The 19,200-nt window shown below is 40.3% G+C and overlaps 1 protein-coding gene across 9 annotated transcripts in view; it reads left to right on the forward strand.

Moving 5' to 3' along the window:
* ZBTB20 (zinc finger and BTB domain containing 20) overlaps positions 1-19,200 on the forward strand; it is a 644,993-nt gene that overhangs the window by 116,855 nt on the left and 508,938 nt on the right. For all 9 annotated transcript variants that reach the window (XM_075072201.1, XM_075072197.1, XM_075072200.1 and 6 more), the window contains one exon: positions 7,599-7,720. The gene's annotated coding sequence lies outside the window, so the exon portion shown is untranslated. The remainder of the gene's footprint in view (positions 1-7,598; positions 7,721-19,200) is intronic.

Here is a 19,200-nt window from a genome sequence, read left to right on the forward strand (position 1 = left end):
TGTTCCTTTCTCCTCAAATCACTTATCTAATCTATCCATGTCTTTTTAGGGTGCCCCATCATTGTAGTATCTAGGTGCTGTGAAAACACTTCATTCCCTGATTTTAGTATAATTGTATTCTCCTCCTCCATTTACATCTGTTTATATTAGCCTTCTCCATAGTAAAAATCACCATAATATCCTATTGCATTGACTTGTGTTTTGTAATGACAGGGCATACAACTATGAATGTGACCACTTATTGCCCTGAAAAAAAGAAGGCCAGATTTTATAGGGACAGTCCCAATATTTGGGGATTTTTCTGATATAGGCACCTATTACTCCCTACAGTTTGTCCTGATTTTTCATACTTGCTAGTGGGTCACCCTAAAGACAGGCCATCTCCACCTCTTCCTTTTTCTCCCCTTCCTTCCTGTTTTGTGTGGAGTCAGGTAGGTGCCTAATTCTCACAAAAAATGACTTAGTTGCCTAAGCCACTTGACTCCAGGAGAGGGGTTCTTTATGGTGGATCACTAGCAGAAATAGGTGCCTCACTCCCTGAGAGGGACAGGGTTTAGGACACACCCATGTCTTTGGCATCTCTCATTGATTAGCTTAGGCAGCTCCCTGCCTAGAATGCTGGCTTTTGCAGATTCTGTGCTAAGGTTCCCATTCACCATATAGGGAGCCTAGGTGCCTAACTAAGGCTTGGTGGATCTCGTGTTGTTCCAGTGATTTTTTTGAGGCACCTAAAAGTCCTAAGTCCCTTAGTGGATCGGGGCCTGATATTCAGAGGTATTGAGTGCCCTCAGCTCTCATTGACTTTAGTAGGAATTGTGCATGCACACTCCCTCTGACAATCAGTTGCTTCAGAGAGATAGTATCAGAGGGGTAGCCATGTTAGTTTGGATCTGTAAAAGCAGCAAAGAGTCCTGTGGCACCTTATAGACTAACAGATGTTTTGGAGCATGAGCAAGAAGCAGGCTAGAGATAACGAGGTTAGTTCAATCAGGGAGGGTGCGGCCCTCTTCTAGCAGCTGACATGTGAAAACCAAGGGAGGAGAAACTGGTTTTGTAGTTGGCAAGCCATTCACAGTCTTAGTTTAATCCTGAGCTGATGGAGTCAAATTTGCAGATGAACTGAAGCTCAGCAGTTTCTCTTTGAAGTCTGGTCCTGAAGTTTTTTTGCTGCAGGATGGCCACCTTAAGATCTGCTGTAGTGTGGCCAGGGAGGTTGAAGTGTTCTCCTACAGGTTTTTGTATATTGCCATTCCTAATATCTAATATCAGCTGCTAGAAGAGGGTCTCATTCTTCCTGATTGAACTAACCTCGTTATCTCTAGCCTGCTTCTTGCTTGCATATATATACCTGCCCCTGGAAATTTCCACTACATGCCTCTGACGAAGTGGGTATTCACCCACTAAAGGTCATGCTCCAAAACGTCTGTTAGTCTATAAGGTGCCACAGGACTCTTCAGAGAGATAGTGATAAGTGTCACATGAGTATATAAACAGAGAGCAATAGCACATTAGAAAGCAGTCTTTTGTAAGCTACCTTAGTAGTTATTGAGCAATAACCAAGGTTGCAGACATTTGCGTTCTGTTTACCTAAGTATCACTAGTAGCCCAACCAAAACCAAAAAAGGATCTGCAGAGTATATGGTTCTCTGGGAAATAACCATAGTTTTGGGTCGGTAATTATAGAGCATATAAAGTCACTTATGCACTGCAGAGTGTAGTGTTGAGCTATTAATTTTTAAAAAATATATATTTAATTTTAAAGTATCAGTTTTAGGAGTCATATAACATAGACCACAGAGTTGGCAAGGGCCATGGCTTGACCATTTTTTGTCTGGGCCAAACCTGAGTGACAATGCCACTCGCTCAGATTGGAAGGGATGGGTTTAGGGACTCATGGGCCAGGAGGGCTAGGCTGCTGGGAGGAGTCACCTGCAAGGGGAATAGGAGAGTCAGATGGGGGCACAAGGGGAATCTGCTGGCCCTTCAGCCCCCAGCATAACCCCTTTTCTTTGATTCAGTTAATCATCCAAGTGTATGTATATTATGTCAACATTTTGCGCCTGGAGTAACATACTTTCAATAAGCAGATCTAATCCATCACCAGTACCAGGTGAGGGTAACTGAGCGCCATTAATAAGCAGACACTGAAGTGGAACCACACAGGACTGGGCATGGGAGATTGAGCCTTCCAGGTGTGGGTAGGTCCAACCTAAGAGGTTAGTAGCAATGGAAAGCAATCACCATTAGGTGAGATTTTGGTGACCTTACCTGGAAATGAGTTGCTGAGTCTGTTTCCCCCTGGAAAATTCCCACATAACATAAATCACCACCAGACCTTGCACTTATTGACACCCTATCTGCAGTCTCAGTGAAGGCCATGGGGTTCAATGAGTCATAAAGACAAGACTCCTCTTTCACCCATGCCGATGATTCCTACCGAACAGCCTTAAAGAACATTGGGAAGCGTATTTGGGAAGCTTGCATTGCCGCTGTCTATGCCATACCTGATGTATGGATGGAGAACTTTATTCACTGGGCTTGTCAATCCATCACTGAATTCACACACACACAAAATTAAACAAACAATTAACAATTCAATACTGCAGAGATTATAAAAGACACTGTGCTATATGTGTAACCAATAAATTAAACCCTCTATGCCAATCAGACAGGGCTGATTTCCTACAGTTATACAAAGCCATAAGGGAAACAGTTTTTAGTCTCACAAGAGTATTTCCAAGAAAGAATCTCAGTCCAACTCCATCAGTTCTGCACTCTATTAGTTGGCCCAATTGCTTCCTAGAAAAGTCCCCCAGCCCTGTTAGAATGTGCAACTCTCCTAGACAATTCCTTAGGTACAGGACATCACACCCAGGTTTCTAAGCTTGGTCTGCAAAACAGACAGATGGGATAGGATTTCAGTGGCCAGAAGCCTTCACACGTTGCATGAAAATTTACTGAATCAGTATTCTCCACTTAATCAGGATGCTTTTAATCAAGAAATCTGTTAAATTAGGTTGTGTCGCAGGGAAACGATTTAGCCTAATGACAGTGAATGGTAATGGATACTGCTTAATCGGGACAGCGTTGCCAATATTTCTGCTTAATGGGGACACATTTGGCTAGTGCTAGTGGGTTAAGTGATGTTTAACCAGGTGTTTTACGGGTGTGAAATTCTAAATTCTAATCTTTTAATATAGCAGTTGCCAAATAAAGGTTAAGAGAAGAAGTAAAGATTAAATACAGCATAAACAATTTTTATATGGTACAACATTTTACTATATTTCAAATCTTTTTGGACAGTTTTTTTTTTTCAAATGGCTGCTTCTCTTAATTGAGACCACATATTAATCAAGACAATAGGCCATCCCAATTAGGGTGTCCCAATTAAAAGGATTATCCTGTAATTTGAACAAAATATCTCTTGGTATGAAATCTAATGCCAATATCAGCTCATACAGGCCTAAAATGCAACTAAATATGGAAATTTGGTCTTTTGTTTTCAGTGGGCAAATTTTAAACTTCTTATGCTGCCACCAAATGACACAGTTTTCTTTCTATCTAATGCTCAGGGTTAAGGGTAGTTACCTTGATTCCTCTCAGATGTTACGGAAACTTGTTTTGAGGAAGGTGTGGTTAGACTTCTGCCCTTCTCCACTCACTACTATTCTTCAGATAGACCTTGTCTGGAATAGCATAATTGGTGTCTGGATGTTTTAACTAACATGTTTTAAAATCTCAGTGTAAACATGGCAAATGGTACTTTAATACAGGTTAGCTGTTTGAGGTGAACCTTGGTGGGTAGAATAGGGTTCTGCCTCACCAACATAACTCATCACAGTGGCCACACTTTAAAATTTTCTTCCATGCTGAAAGATTCTACCTGTTTGAGAAATATTCCCCATATTTAAAAGGAAACTGTCAATACTTCTTAAAATGGACAAAGCTATAAGTGCTACCACTGTAGCTACAAAAAGCAGACCCAAAATGATGGAAATTTACTGGATGCATGAGTAGGGAGTTTTAAAAATACCTAAGAACATAAGAACGGCCAGACTGGGTCAGACCAATGATCCATCTAGCCCAGTATCCTACCTTCTAACAGTGGTTGGTGCCAGATGCTTCGGAGGGAATGAACAGAATAGGGCAATTTATCAAGTGATCCATCCCGTCATCCAGTCCCAGCTTCTGGAAGTCAGAGGTTTAGGAACATCCAGAGCATGGGGTGGTGCTCGACCATCTTGGCTAATAGTTGTTGATGAACCTATCCTCCAAGAATTTATCTAATGCTTTTTTGAATCCTGTTATGCTTTTGGCCTTCACAACATCCCCTAGCGAAGAGTTCCACAGATTGACTGTGCGTGGTGTGAAGAAGTACTTCTTTGGTTTGTTTTAAATCTAATGCCTATTAATTTTGAAAGTTGACTTAACTCTCTTTCTACTTAAGTCAAGTGGAATTTTAACATTGACTTAAGTAGAATGAGAGTAAGGCCACTGCTGCTTTTGATAATTCCACTTGTAAAATCTAATCTAAAATGTAATAAAACAGTTGTGTAGAAAAAAACAAAAATGAAAAAACAAAAACAAAACACCAAACCTAGAGGTTTATAAAGCCAAGTGTTAATTTATGTGCACATTATATAAGAAGCAAAAACGTTTTGCACTTGATTCTCCTCTTGCTTACACCGGTTGCACAGTTGATTTCAGTGTTATTACTCTGGATTTATAACAGTAAAGGAGGAGAATCAGACCTTTGTGTATACAGGAAAAATACATCAAAATAATCCTAATTAACCAAACATGATTTTAACCTTTATCTACCATGCAAAAATCATTGTTAAAGTGAAGTTAAAGTTTCAGGCCCATATCATTGGTTTTAAGGCATATTGCCTGCCAAAAATGTCAGAGCATAAAACAAAAAAGACCCCTTCAAGTGCTAGTAACCTAAGAAATGCAGTTAATGTTGCACTTCCCAAACAAGGTATCCAAACTACCTTTGCATCATAGAAATTATAGAAATGTAGGACTGGAAGGGACCTTAATAGGTCATCTACTCCAGGCCCTTGAAGGGAGATTATTTAGGAGATTATGGTGAAACAACTTTTGTAGTACTGTAAAGTATCTAGAGTTCTCTGGTATTTTTGACCCCGTTAGAACTGATTTAGCTGTGAAAGTAGTATAGCAATGACTTTGGTCATGTTGGTTGTTGATCTTCTGCTGAAAATAGCTGAAGATGAGGTGTCCGTATTGACTCTTTTAGCTCTGTCAGCTGCCTTCTGTACCACTGATGGTGATTCATCTGTGGCTGCTGTGTTGGTGGGGTAGCTCATGAGAGATTCTGTTATTTTTTTCCGAGAAATCCCATGGAGTAGTGTTGGATGATTGCTTATTTTCCCTGAGGGCATTCTCATAGAAGATTTGTGGGGTTTTATTTTGTCATCTCTATTGTTTTACATGTATATGGGGCAAAAAAAATGGATTAGTGAGAAGGTTTGGGTTGGATTGTTTTTTGGATGCAGTTGATATCCAATGTTGTTTTCCCATCCCTTTCACTTTTACCAGCATTGTGAGGTGACTTGCTCAGTGTTCAACAGAGATGGTGGCATGTAAGAGTGCTAGCTAGCTGACACTCGCTCCAAGCAAGAGGTAGTGCGTATAGTGTTGGGGAAATAGCCAGAGCAAGTACTCAGTATTATAACTGCATAATATTTGACATTTTCCTGCTGTTTGTTTCTAAGCACATTTCCCGAGGGTTGGGCTGGTTTTCAGGTGATTCTGGATGTTCAGGTAGTAGTGATTGCTAATCATGATTTTTGTCATTTGCTCTTGGCAAGAGCGTTGCATCCTTTCATTTTGGGACTTAGTGTTTTATCTCCTCAAGATAGGATTATTGTATTGGACGTTATTTGAGTCTAATTCAATGTGTTATGTGGCAATTGTGGTAATGCGCCTGTTAACTGGAATGTCTCATCAAAACCATATTGCATTTCTTCTGCATGAGCTGTACGGCCTGTCATCTGATTTTCAGTTAAAGTTTAAAGAGTTGACTTTGACCTGTAAAACCCTAAATAACTTGGATCCCAACTATCTCATAGGATCCTTTCTTCCTGGGTGATACCATGGCAGCCACAACCCTCCAAGACACTCAAACTAATAACCCAAAGGCTTTAACAATAGGGGGCTGCAGATATGGTATGATCTATAAGGGATCCGTAGCTTTGGAACTTCCTTTTTCCCTTACTATGCCACAACCAGGTTTTAAGAACATAAGAACGGCCACACTGGGTCAGAACAAAGGTCCGTCTAGCCTAGTAGCCTGTCTTCAGACAGTGGCCAATGCCAGGTTCCCCAGGGGGATGAACAGAACAGATAATCATCAAGTGATCTATTCCTTGTTGCCCATTCTCAGCGTCTGGCAAACTTCAGCTTTTGGTAAACTTCAGGACACACTGCAAGACTCACATGTTTTCTCAAGCAGGAGAGGGGAAGGGATGCAAAGACTGCTTTTTAAGAGTGTTTTTTTTTTGGGAGGGGGAGGCAGATTAGGTTTGGTTGAGATATATCTATATTTAAAGCAGAGGTGATTGGAAAATATATTAAAAATAGCTATGGGAGGGGAGAATTCCCCCCATTTGAATTCTTTTAAAAATCAGATTTTTCAAAATGTTGAAAAATTGCAATGAGCATTAATTAAAGGTATATATTTGTAAATATTTTGTAATGTGCCTAGAGCTCCAGTGAGGCACAGCAAGGGATAGTCAGAACAAAAAGAATTCCTGTACGCTCTCTGAGATCCTGATTTGGGTCTTCAGTCCTCAGACTTGCCTTGTTGTTAGTACCTGCACCATACACCTCTGCAAGGTCTGACCAGGGAGTGATCCCCTTTCGTCATGTTAATGACGTAAAGCTTCTGTACTCTGTCACATATGGGTAGGAGAAACTGAGCAGCCCAAATGATCAATGAGGATTTCAAATCTTGGGCCTGATTTGAAAACAATTACTACTGGCCATAATGTTCCTTAGCATGAGTAGTCCCATCCCATTGACTTTAATGGATCTACTCACACTAGAAAGTGCTACACATTTCTGTAGGATCACGCCCTTGTGATCATTCACTTGCCGCAAAATGACTAGAGAATTTTTTTCCTAGTCAGTGACCACATGCCATGCTCTTTTTAAAATGAAAATTCTAGAATTTCACCTTTGAGCAAAGAGAAGAGGTCAAAGGCAGGAGAGGCTGGAGTGATTTAGGAAATAAAGCCAACAACTATGACATAATGCAGTAACAAACTGCAGGACGGATTCCATACCTGGGCTTCTCAAGGGGCTGAACACACCCGAGGGGACATTGGGGTGATCAGTACACACCTAGCCATGTACTTTGCCCGCTCCTTTAATGAGGTTCTTTAGTGACATTTACATGTGGATTGGAATTGAACCAATCAGTGTACTTGGACCTTCCAGTGTGAAGATTTGGAGGGAATGCCTTGGATGGTGTATATTTTGTTTGGGTGGGATATGGACAGGAATCTCCATCTTTTTTCTCGAAAGACTTCTCTTATATGAGGTCTTAAAATTCTTTCCTCCGCTTCTTCTAGGGAACTAGAGGGCTTGACTTCTCCTTTACCTCCTGCATTTACTCTGACCACAGTCCCTCCCTGTTCTCACAAGTGGAGCTCAGCCCTGCTTCCCTTCCTGTTGATTCCCGGTCAGCTACATGGTAAGTTTCCATTATCTCTATACTTGTTGCCATAGGGTAAAATCCTGGCAGCCTTTCTATAAAATCTATTAGTGCTGGGCATTGAGGGCAGAGTACTTGATGCCAATCAAAGATCATTTGGTCATATCCCAGTCTGACTCTAAGGAAAAAGTGGTACTGAATTAGCATTGGAGCTGAGCTTCAGTGGAGATTGTTATAAGAATAACATATGAACTAAAATGTGTGACAGAAATAAATCTATCCGATTCTATAAAGGAAACAGTGGAAAGCAAAGAAATCTTGGACCCTTAAATCCCATTACCAGGCCAGAGAGAAAATGTGTTAAAAGGGAGCTGCACTGTATCTTTTTTCATTGTTTGATGAAATAATCTTTTTCACCCTTTAAGTGGTGTGTTTAAAAATCCTAGTATTTCTGAAACAAAGGGAATACACAGCCACTGAGCTAGCTGTTTTTTATATCTTCCTTTTCTGAGTATTGTCCTTCAGTATAATACAGAGCCGTTTCTTTGTTCTCACAAGCTAGCAGTTAAATTGTATGTAAATGTATGCAAATTAGATGCTGTCTAATAAAGAGAGTCATTAGATGGAAGAAATATTTAGTTTGGGGGGGAAGAAAAAAAAGAAAGCAGGTGTATTTTGTAGCAGAAAATGTAAGATAGCAAGAAAAGAAAAGAAACCCCTCAAACTTTGGGTGAAGATTTCTAAAAAAACTATTAAAATATTTTATGAAAGGTCTGGTCTACTCTTGGTCTTTCCATTTGTGAGTGAGTGTGTGTGTGTGTGTGTGAGAGAGAGAGACAAAGATTACACATATGTACAAACTTGCACATTTTATGTGTATATGTTAAAACATATAAATACCCCTACATGTGGCAGTGATATAAATATTTAACAGAAATAGCATTATATATAATATATTTGTGAAATATTTATATTACCTCCACGTAGGAGATAGATAGATATATCTATAGATATGTGGGTACAGATTAAAACATATGTATTAGTGTGTGTGTGTATATATGTGTATATATATGTGGGTATATATAGAGCGGAGTGAATAATTGATGTTTCAGATCAGTGGCAGTTCTGAAAAAAATAATTGATTCAGGTCAAACCGAATCTGAAATTTGTTGGAATTTTTGGTGAATTTAGAAAGTCTGTTTCAGCTCAATTCCACTGCTGTGATTTGAACCTGCATCTCCCACATCCCAGATGAATGACCAAAACACTGAGCTAAAACTTATAAAGGCAGGTGGGCAGTGGTGCCACTTTCTTCTCTTCTGGCGATTTTGTGAATGGTCAAAAATATTAATCTCAAATGCATGTATAGTTTTAGTTAGACTGAAACTGCATTTTTCTTCTAATAAACTATTTGTCCAAGAATTTCATCAAGCTCTCTATGTATATATTTATGAAATGATTTAAGTGTGTTTGTATGTCTAGGGGAGGAGAAGGAGATATAATTATTAGTGTATGTTTCTGTATGCCACATATGTGCAGGTGATAGCCATGTGATAAGTTCCAGAGGCATGGATTAACTTATTTATCATCACTTTTGACTGCCTCTCCTGCACTCTCCCCACTAATCTATGTCCCAAGGATTTTTTCCAGTGTCCCAACTCCCAAGCAGCATCAAGCATCCACCATTTAATTAATTAATTAAAATCAGCCTCCCACAGAAATGTTTCTCTTCTCTCCCTCAAATGTAGAATTTCCCACTAAATTACCACTGCTTGTAGGATGCACAAGATTCAATCTTGGGCCAGTGATTTTTCTGTTAATACAGAAGTCAGTTTTTAAGTCTGGTATCTCAGTGTCCTAAAATCCTAGGAAGTGGGCGCTTTATACCATTGAAAGTGGGAGATTACCATTTTGTGGATAGAACACAGAAATATTGTTTAGACTTAGAAAATTCTTAAGTAATGGACCTTACGTTCATGCCTTTGTTAGGAATAGAAAGGCTATTTCTTATCGGTTTTAGAGGTTTCTGTAGCTTCCTCTGACCTGCGTATCATTGAAACCCAAGGAGCAGAACAGCTTTTAGAGTTGGAGCCTTTGTGTCTAAGACACCTAACTTAACTGGTGGGAGAGCATTATTTATTTTTTATTTTTTTTTGTCATTTATCATGGTTGTGGTTAGTAGATATTTGTGCTTGAAGTGGTACATTTTTTCATAGCAATTTTGCAAGGCTGGAAGTGTAAAGACATATATGTATATTGTATAAAATATATGTATATAAAAATAATGTTTTTCAAATATTTACATATATAGCCAAAGGGATTGGCCTCCTTCCCAGAATTACTGGAACTACCTTCCCCAGGAACATTTGGACTTGAATAATCTCTGCAACAACACTTTTCTTCTGAAGCTAAACAACTTCAGAAATGGGTGATGGCTCTGGAGACCACTCACTGTTAATTTGGGTTCCTTTTCTTATGGTAATAGAAAGGCCTCCATGGCTGGGAAATATATTTTAATTTAATTACTTTAAGTTCCCTTTTATTGCTCCTTTCTCCCATAGTTTTCCCTTTATTTCCTGAGGGAAAGTCCCAGTACTAGAACTGTGGGGATACTTTTGTAAATGTTCTAGGGCATCTTGCATTGTGTATCCCGGGGAATTTGGGCCTGTTTAAGATTTAGGCAGAAACCATGGAAAAGTACATGGTTTCACACAGTTTTGAACCAAACCAGTCAAAATTTAACAGATTCTTTAGCGTTTTGAGGGTTTGTGCAAATCTGAAACCCAAAATGAAAATCAGAGGATTTGAATTGGAACAGAAACAGAAGCTATTTCACATGGCTGCACTCAGGGCCATGGTTTCCTTTCTTCCCAAAACATGGTTGTGGAAGGTCAATTGCTTAGGTAACCAGTCCATGCAGGCAATAAAAGTGGTCCAGTGGGAGAAGAAGGATTGTCCAGTGGTTAGGGTACTAGCTTGGGACTTGGAAGACCCGGGTCCACCACAGACTTCCTGTGTGACCTTCGGTAAGTCATTTAGCCACTCTGTGCCACAGTTCCCCATCTACAGAAATGGGATAATAGCACTTTCCTATCTCGCAGCAATGTTGTGAGGGCAAAACCAGTAAAGATTGTGAGGTACTCAGATATTATGATAATGGAGACCATATAACTACCTACGATAGAAAGCTAGATATATAGACTCGATAACATAGGCATGTAATAGAAATGCTATACTGAATCGGACCAATGGTTCATCTATTCAAGTATCCTTCAACAATGGATATGATCAGAGGCATAACCAGTATCTATCTATCTATCTATCTAATAAAATATGCTGCACTAAACTAATTCTGGCACTAACAAACAGGCTGTGGGACTAACAGCTTTTGATATTACCTAGTGCTTATTATTGTTATTATTATTATTATTTCTTTTTAATTATGCAAAGTGCTAATCAGTTTGATTATGCACAGTGCTAATCAGGTTAATTATGCAAAGAGCTAATCAGTTGTTCTCTAAGCACATGAGGAGAGCAGAGGTGCTGGTGGTGAATGGTGCTCCTAGATGGGGGTAGTCACGGCAGTCATTCCTTATTAATAGAGGAGTAGGTGAGATGACAGGGGGGTTTCACCTCCATTAAAAAATAAAGAAGGCAGGAAAGAGCCCTGATGATGGTGGTTCTGGAAAGGTAATGTCTTCTCTCACAGCAAGGCAGATTTTTTGTTTGTCATACTGCCTGGTGTTGGGCATTTGTTAGACTTTGAGTGAAGTGACTTGGACAAACACAGTAGAGAGAAAAACAAGGAGTCCGCTGGCACCTGAAAGACTAACAGATTTATTTGGGCATAAACTTTCGTGGGTAAGAAACCTCACTTCTTCAGATTATTGGAGTGAAAATTACAGATGCAGGCATTATTATACTGACACATGAAGAGAAGGGAGTTACCTCACAAGTGGAGAACCAGTGTTGGCAGGGCCAATTCGATCAGGGTGGATGTAGTCCACTCCCAATAATTGATGAGGAGGTGTCAATTCCAGGAAAGGCAACGTTGCTTTTGTAATGAGCCAGCCACTCCCAGTCCCTATTCAAGCCCAAATTAACAGTGTTAAATTTGCAAATGAATTTTAGTTTTGCAGTTTCTCTTTGAAGTCTGTTTCTGAAGTTTTTTTGTTCAAATATGGCTTGAGAGAGGTATTGTAGCAGGTGTCACATGTGAGACAATCTTATCAGGCAAATTTTCGTTGGAGGGTTGGAGTCCAAGTGGCTGCCACTTGATGGAGAGGGGTGTGTAATCAAGAAAGCTGAAAATATTAAGGAAGTCTGCCCTAATCTAACAAAGAGAACCATCTTTGGAGCGCTTGCACTCGGAATGCAGATAATGAGTCTTGGGAGGTAGAGGGAACATAATATATGATCAACAAAGAAAAATTTGTGTTAGGAGATTATCAGATGAGTGCTCACAATGAATTTCATTAAGTAACCGATCCACAAGTAGACATTCTTCAGGCAAGTCTTAACAAGGGATCTTGCTCCACGCTGCCCTTCTTAGTCTGCAATCTCATGCTAGTTACACATTTTGGGTAAAGCAGAATTTTTTATGAACCAGTAAGCTCTTCTCTGGTTCTCACAATTTATTGTTGGTCCAACTTGTCCATTTTGTGGTGGTTGATGATTAGCTAATTTCTTCTCAGTATCTTTTATCTGAATATATTTTACTGCCGGCATGTGGGGAATAGGAATTATTTTTTACTGTTTGTCTAAGAAATGGCACACCCAGAGTGGAGAGTACTTGCTTCTGTCATATTTTGGGAAATGCCTTGAAGATGTTCTGGAATCATTAAAACAAAAAATGACTGTATTGTAATAAATTCAGTACTTGAATTTAGTAGGCAGCAATACACAGGAAGTTATGCTTGAAATTAACTATTGTAAATGGCTGCTTATTAGGAGTAGTGCCAAATTATCAAGTACATTCAGGACAGGAAGTAACATCAGTAATTTGTAGCTGAAACTAATATTTGAAAAAGAACATGTGTTGCCTTCTTGATAGCTAGTGAACATCACTCAATGGAACTATTACCATCTTAAGGAAACAATCTTCACATGAAGAGAGAAGGGTCTGCTGACCAGTGGCTGGGCTTACGTTTACATGTATGCATTCTATTTCTTTCTTGCTCACATGTGCATTTCCTCTAACCTTAGGAGCATAAGAATCAATATAACATTTAGACCAATGTTACATCAGGTCTTGTATCTTGACTCCAAAAAAGGCCTATGCTTGATGTTACAGAAGAAAGTGAAAAAGTCCTTACTGCACTCACCCACTTGTGCAAATACTGTACATGAAGGGAAGAATTCCTTCCTGACCCCAGTAGCAATGAACAAATGGCCTGAAGCATAAACTTTCATTATTCCATTGTTTTAAGTATTCAGGGCCCACTGAAGATAATGGAAAGAGACTCATGGACTTCAGTGGGACTTAGCTCAGTCCCTTTTAGAGCACTGGTCACTGTAATATCTAGGTGCTGCTGCAGTGGAAACAATACTTGCACCACGCCTGATTTTGGCCATGTGAGTTTGAGGAAGTGAATTCCACAGGCTGAGTACATGTATTCTGCCATTGTTTTATTTGTTAGCAGTAGCTTTGGTACTTGCTTGCACGTCCTATGTCACTTTAATACTCCCCCTCTCCCCTCCACTCCCTAAGAACCATGTACTTGGGCATCCTTCAACTATATAAGTTGGTTGACACTAAGTGAATTAAAATATTTCCCCACTACTCTAATGTTTAAATTGTAAAGTGGTCCTGGAAAAGACTGCTGCAAAGCAAAACCAACCAAAATAAATTTCTTTTACTAGCCAACCCAAAATAGACTACAACTGGTGGGAGGATTCTAGTAACCAGGAATGTTTACTTCCATCCTGCATAACTCATCTGTGCAAGCAAATCTATGTTTGGTGGATATGAAATGAATCCACTGAATTTGTCAGCATGCTGTAGATGCATGGTTACTGTGATCTGATGTGATACTAATTGTTGCCCCAGGAGGCCTGCTAGTTGTCCAGAGCTAGATAGGTGCACTCAGCATCCTGTGCAGGTAGCAAATATTTTTCAGAGATGGAAACAAACTTTCTTCCTAGTCCAAGAAGCTATCAGAATTGACTTCATATCATGGTCACCAGAATGCTTGTTTGGGTTTCTGGTTGGCCTCTTACTTCAGATGGTTTTTGTATTACCTGCATTAAATGAGCAATTATAGCAACTTCACACACAATGACTTTCTTTTCAATAGTATTTATATTAATGTGCTTTAGAGATTACATAGCCCCTAGTGGGAATTGTATATTAAGCATATTGATACACAGAAAACAGCAATATTATAGCCGCCAAGCATAAATATTGGTAATGACAGTGACGGAATTGTGTACACACTGTTTGCATGAGACAAAGCAGCTAGCCTAGCATAGAAGTTAGATAAGGAATTAGCTTGCATCTTTATGAATAATTAAACTGAGACACTTCGTCTGTGAAACAGTGGCCCTTCAAATTTGGATTTCAGTATCTACTTACGGGCAAAACTCTCCCTTGCCAAAAAAACGACCTCCTAATTCTGGATGGATTTTCCCATGGTATTTAGCAAATGCTTAATCTAGTGACATTGGGTTTCTACAGCAATTAAATATATTCCAATCACTGGTAAATAGAAAAATCTAATGCTGATGTGATAACTGGGTGCCTGGGATAGATACAGTAAGTGCAGGAGGCTCTTCAAGTAAAGTTGAACTGGTCAGGAAATAGCTATCTCGGTTCACTGCTGTCTTTGAATCCCATATTTAGCATGTCAGAAAGGTTTAATCTTCGCTTAGATTTACAGGCTGCTGGATTTTCCCAAGCGTTGGAGACTATATGCATTCCACTCCTCCCTCGTCAGCTCTTTGATGAGACACAATGGGAGAGTGTATGTAGTCAACCACAATAGAAAAAAAAGATTTGGTCTTGTGAAGCCATTGGCATCATGCAGCTTCAGAGGAGACAGATGCTCACTTGGGTGCTGTACATTAGGAAGAAAGGTGGCCATATATACTGAATTATCTGTTTACCTTTCTATTGTTAATTGGCTGTTTATGCTATATGGGCAGGGAGGGAGTTTGAAAGTTAAGGTTATATTTTAGCTGTATCCCTAGTTTTCACTCAGATCTTTACAAATTCGTCTTTTATTCTTATAAAGAAAATAGTGAAAGGTTTTGTTATTTTGTGAGTGGTCTTCACCACCTCTAACCTAAGATTTGCTGTGTACTTTGACACCATTAATATAATCCATATACTGCCATGTCTGCACATTACATTCTAAAATCTAAACCCTCCTGAGACACGATCCTGACATCTGTTGCATTCCACTAGTTCAGAAGGTTGCTCTCTGACTCAGGTGGGGGACTAGAAGCCAGGAGAGGTGTGTTTGATTCCCTTTCTGTGACCTTGGACAAGTCACGTCCTCTCTCTTTACCTCAGTTTCCCCATCTGTAGAATAGGGATAGTGATTCTGACTGACTTCATGGGAAGGGAGGAGGGAATGGGGATGGAGGAGGCTTACCTCATTGTTTCTCAGGCACTTTGATATCCTTGGATGAAATCAAATATATAAGTGCATTGTATTGTAGGCAGTTATAAGTGTTAAGTGACATTACTGCAATTCTGAAGGCAGTTATAGTAAATTCACAATAAAAACACACAAACAGATTAGGTAAATTCTTCCAAAAAATTTAAGAGGAATAAAACTCAGTTAGCTTGGTACTGGCCTAAAGGGTTAGAAAAAAGCATAAACAAAGAATCCTAGGCCTCCTGTGGTTTGAGAAGTGGGTTCTGGTCTGAGCTGGGATCTTTTAAGTCTCAGTAGCAGAATGTCAGCATTGTAAAAGTGCTTTTGGATTTCCTTGAGGGTGTGTTTATTCAGAGGTACAAAGCACCCTCAACTGCCGTTCACCTCAGCAGGAGCTGTGTGTGCTCAGTGGCCCACACGAGATTGGGCCGCAATAGGGGATTAATGAAGAAAAAACTGTAGGTGATCAGACTGGCAATTGTAAGTTACTAACATGCATTCAGGGTAAGAATGTACACTTCCTTTTGGGCTGGGGAGATTGTGAATGTTAGATCAGTAACTGGATTACACTAGCAGCCTTTTTCCTCTTCTGTTCTCTCATACCCAGTTGCCATGACAGGAGTAAAAGAAGAAGAAAAATATCTTAACACATACACATCTTATTATGACACAAATAGTTGGAAGAAGCCCCACTGGCATAAACTAACACAAAGTGACACTTTGTTTAAAAAGTTGTTTTGAATGTCTTCTCCCATTGATCAAATGCAACTGAGATAAATAAACACCCTGTGTGTGGTGCAGCCAGGCTGAGCGTTTATGTTCCTCCGAGTGTTTATACATTCCCTGGTGGTTGTTTATATTGCTATTTGTTGACTGTAAATCCCAGACCTGTATATGTTTGTCATATATACATTAGCAGCAGTGGTGCAGTTTTGGGTGTATGCTCAGGGTAAGACTTTTTTATGAACATGACTAGATGAACAGGTTTTTTCTCCCTCCAGTGCAGTGAATTAGTCTTTGTGTTTGTGGAGGAACAGAGGGGCTGCTGTAGCAGGCATTTTAGTCAAGCAGGACATGCTGTGCCCTGCTCAAATTAATGAAGGTGGATATGCAAGAAAAGCCACACAGGATTTATCTGGTAGGAATCAAGTTAGTTTAGCCTTTTGTCTAATTAGGAAACGGGTCTGTTGGGCTCTCAGGTTATTCAATGGTGATGAGGATGACATATGTTTCCCCTTGAAGTAAAATGACTGAAGTCATTACGCACACCAAAATTCATGGGGACAGAGACTCCCCCCCCTCCATTCTGCTGTGGTGGTGGTTTAACAGTTTTCTCTCAAATACTCTCTTCATATGTTGCTACTGCCAGCATCTTGGTCTCTATGATGGTGAATGAAGAGAAAACTCTGGAGCTGATGCGGGCAACCTCTTGGTCCACGGAAAAGGACTGGTGTAACCCCACAGACTATGGAATTACACCAAGGAAGAATCTAGCCTAATCAATCAGCTGACATTCCTCTAGTGACTGTTCCTTGAACCTTTCCCTTTAACTGTGTCTTTATCATGTTAGTGCATTGTGAGTGTGAGTTAGCATTATTTATTATATGAAGACCCAAATTGCTGTAGGCATACTACATGCATGCATGCATGCACACATGCACATTATAGTTAGAAGGGTGGCCAGTAAAGGGTGCCTATTTTTCAGATTGCCCAAAACTCCCATTACAAAAACCCTGTTTTCAGTTGCTTAGAACTTTGCCAAATGTTAACCATTTGATCTGAAGTTTTCCATGTTGGATAGATGTCTGTGTCAAGGTGAATTGTTCTGGACAGTTTTAGACAAAACAAAACAAGTTTATTAACTACAAAAGATAGATTTTAAGTGATTATAAGGGATAGCAAACAGATCAAAGCAGATTAACTAGCAAATAAACAAAAACGCAATATAAGCATAATATACTAAGGAGATTGGATGTGAGTAGCAAGTTCTCACCCTAATTGTTGATTTAGACAGTTTGCAGAGATTCTTGAGGACAAGCTGCACTTGCTTGCAGCTTAAAGCCCAGGTATTCCTTTCAGCTCTTCTCCCTCAGTCCACTCCTTGCTCCTCAGGTCTTTCCAGCAGCCTTTTTGGGCAGGGAGTCAGTGAAGAACCATGATGATGTCACCCCTCCGCCTTAAATAGCTTTTGCATATGGTAGGAACTATTTGTCTTCCCTCTTGGTTCCCACACCCGGTCAGTGGAAAAACATTGGTATTCCAAGCTGGAGTCCAGTACCAGGTAACTTGGTCAGATGAACCCAAAGTGTCATAGCAGCCATGAGTCAGAGGCTGTTTGTAGCATCCTCAGGAAGACTCTCCAGGAAGGCTCCCCAGTGGGAGATTAGCTTCTTCTAAGATCTGTTGTTCTCCCTAATGGTCCATTGACATGTTCCCAGACAGCCATTTAGACTGATTACATTCTGTCTAGTGGGCCTTCCCCAGGTGTAAACACATTTGTAATAGATGCATAGACAATATTCCTAGTTTCAGATACCAAAACGATAGATCCATACAAATAGGATAATCATATTCAGTGAATCATAACCTTTTCAATGATATTGTACATGACCTATCTTGTATAAAATACATCATAGTTATGCGATAATCATATCATAATATTACTATGAAGAATATGGGGTGTAATGCCACACTTGGAATTTGGCAGGGGGTGGCCTCTGAGTCAGGGATGTGGCTTTTATGCCCTCATGAAAATCCACCCAAATTTGACCAAACTGTAAGCCTTTGAAGAATCATGGTTTGCATATGTTCACTAGAGACTTCTTAGAGTTTAACAGCTAAATTCTCTGAAGATTTCATCCTCAGTGCTTAAGAGTGCGATAGGGTGACCAGACAGCAAGTGTGAAAAATTGGGTTGGGGGTTGGGGGTAATAGGATCCCATGTAAGAAAAAGACCCAAAAATCGGGACTGTCCCTATAAAATCGGGGCTTCTGGTCACCCTAGGGTGCGATCAAAACTGGGACTAATACTAGCTGGGCAAGGAGACTGGGAGTGGGAGCCAGGGTTGGGGAATGGTGACTGGGAGCCAGTGATGAAAAGAGGAGGCAGGATTGGGAACCTCCTTGACTGAGAGTAACACTGAGATCGGATGAGGACCTGGAGGGAGGGGCAAGACTGGTACTGGCTGGATAAGGAGATTGGGACTAGAAACCAGTGTGGGGAAGAAATAGGGGCTGAGAGGAGGGGAGACAGTTCTGAAAAGGAGCTGGCATAAGAGGAGAGGGTCTAACTAAGCAAAAACTGTAGCAAAGAAGAGGGTGAGAGTGAGATGGAGACTGGGTGAGCAGCCTGGGGAGGGAGGACTGGAAGGCAGTGAGGGATTTGGGGAAGAAAGAGGCAGATTGGACAAGGAGCTGGGGGCAGGGAGACTGGGATTGTGTATGCAAGGAGACTAAAATCAAGGAGTTGAGAAAAGAACAGGGGAACTGTTGATGATACCGAGATGAGAAGCCTGAGGAGTGGAGACTGAGATTTGGTAGGCAATGAGAGAGATTGGGACATGGAGCCAGGAATGGGGAAGATACAAGACTGGGACAGAGACACTTTGGAAAGTTATGGAGTGGAAGCGGTCAGGCTTTGGGCCAGAGGGAATGGAATAGGGAGAGGTGTCTGTGTCCGCTAGAGCAGTGGTTCTCAACCTTTTTTCATTTGCCGTGTGGACCCATTTGGAAATCTAGTGTCTGTATTCTGTTCAGTGAGTTCTCAGTATGTCTTTCATGGACCGCTTAGAGCGGGTCTGGGAACCACAGATTGAGAACCACTGCACTAGAGCACACTCCTCTCCGGAGTCTGAAATGGAACCCAAGATTCCTGAGTCTCACCATTCCTCTGCTGTCATCAAATATCTCTGAAACACA

This window comes from Chelonoidis abingdonii, chromosome 1 (assembly GCF_003597395.2).
Source record: "Chelonoidis abingdonii isolate Lonesome George chromosome 1, CheloAbing_2.0, whole genome shotgun sequence".
Taxonomy (NCBI): Eukaryota; Metazoa; Chordata; order Testudines; family Testudinidae; genus Chelonoidis; species Chelonoidis abingdonii.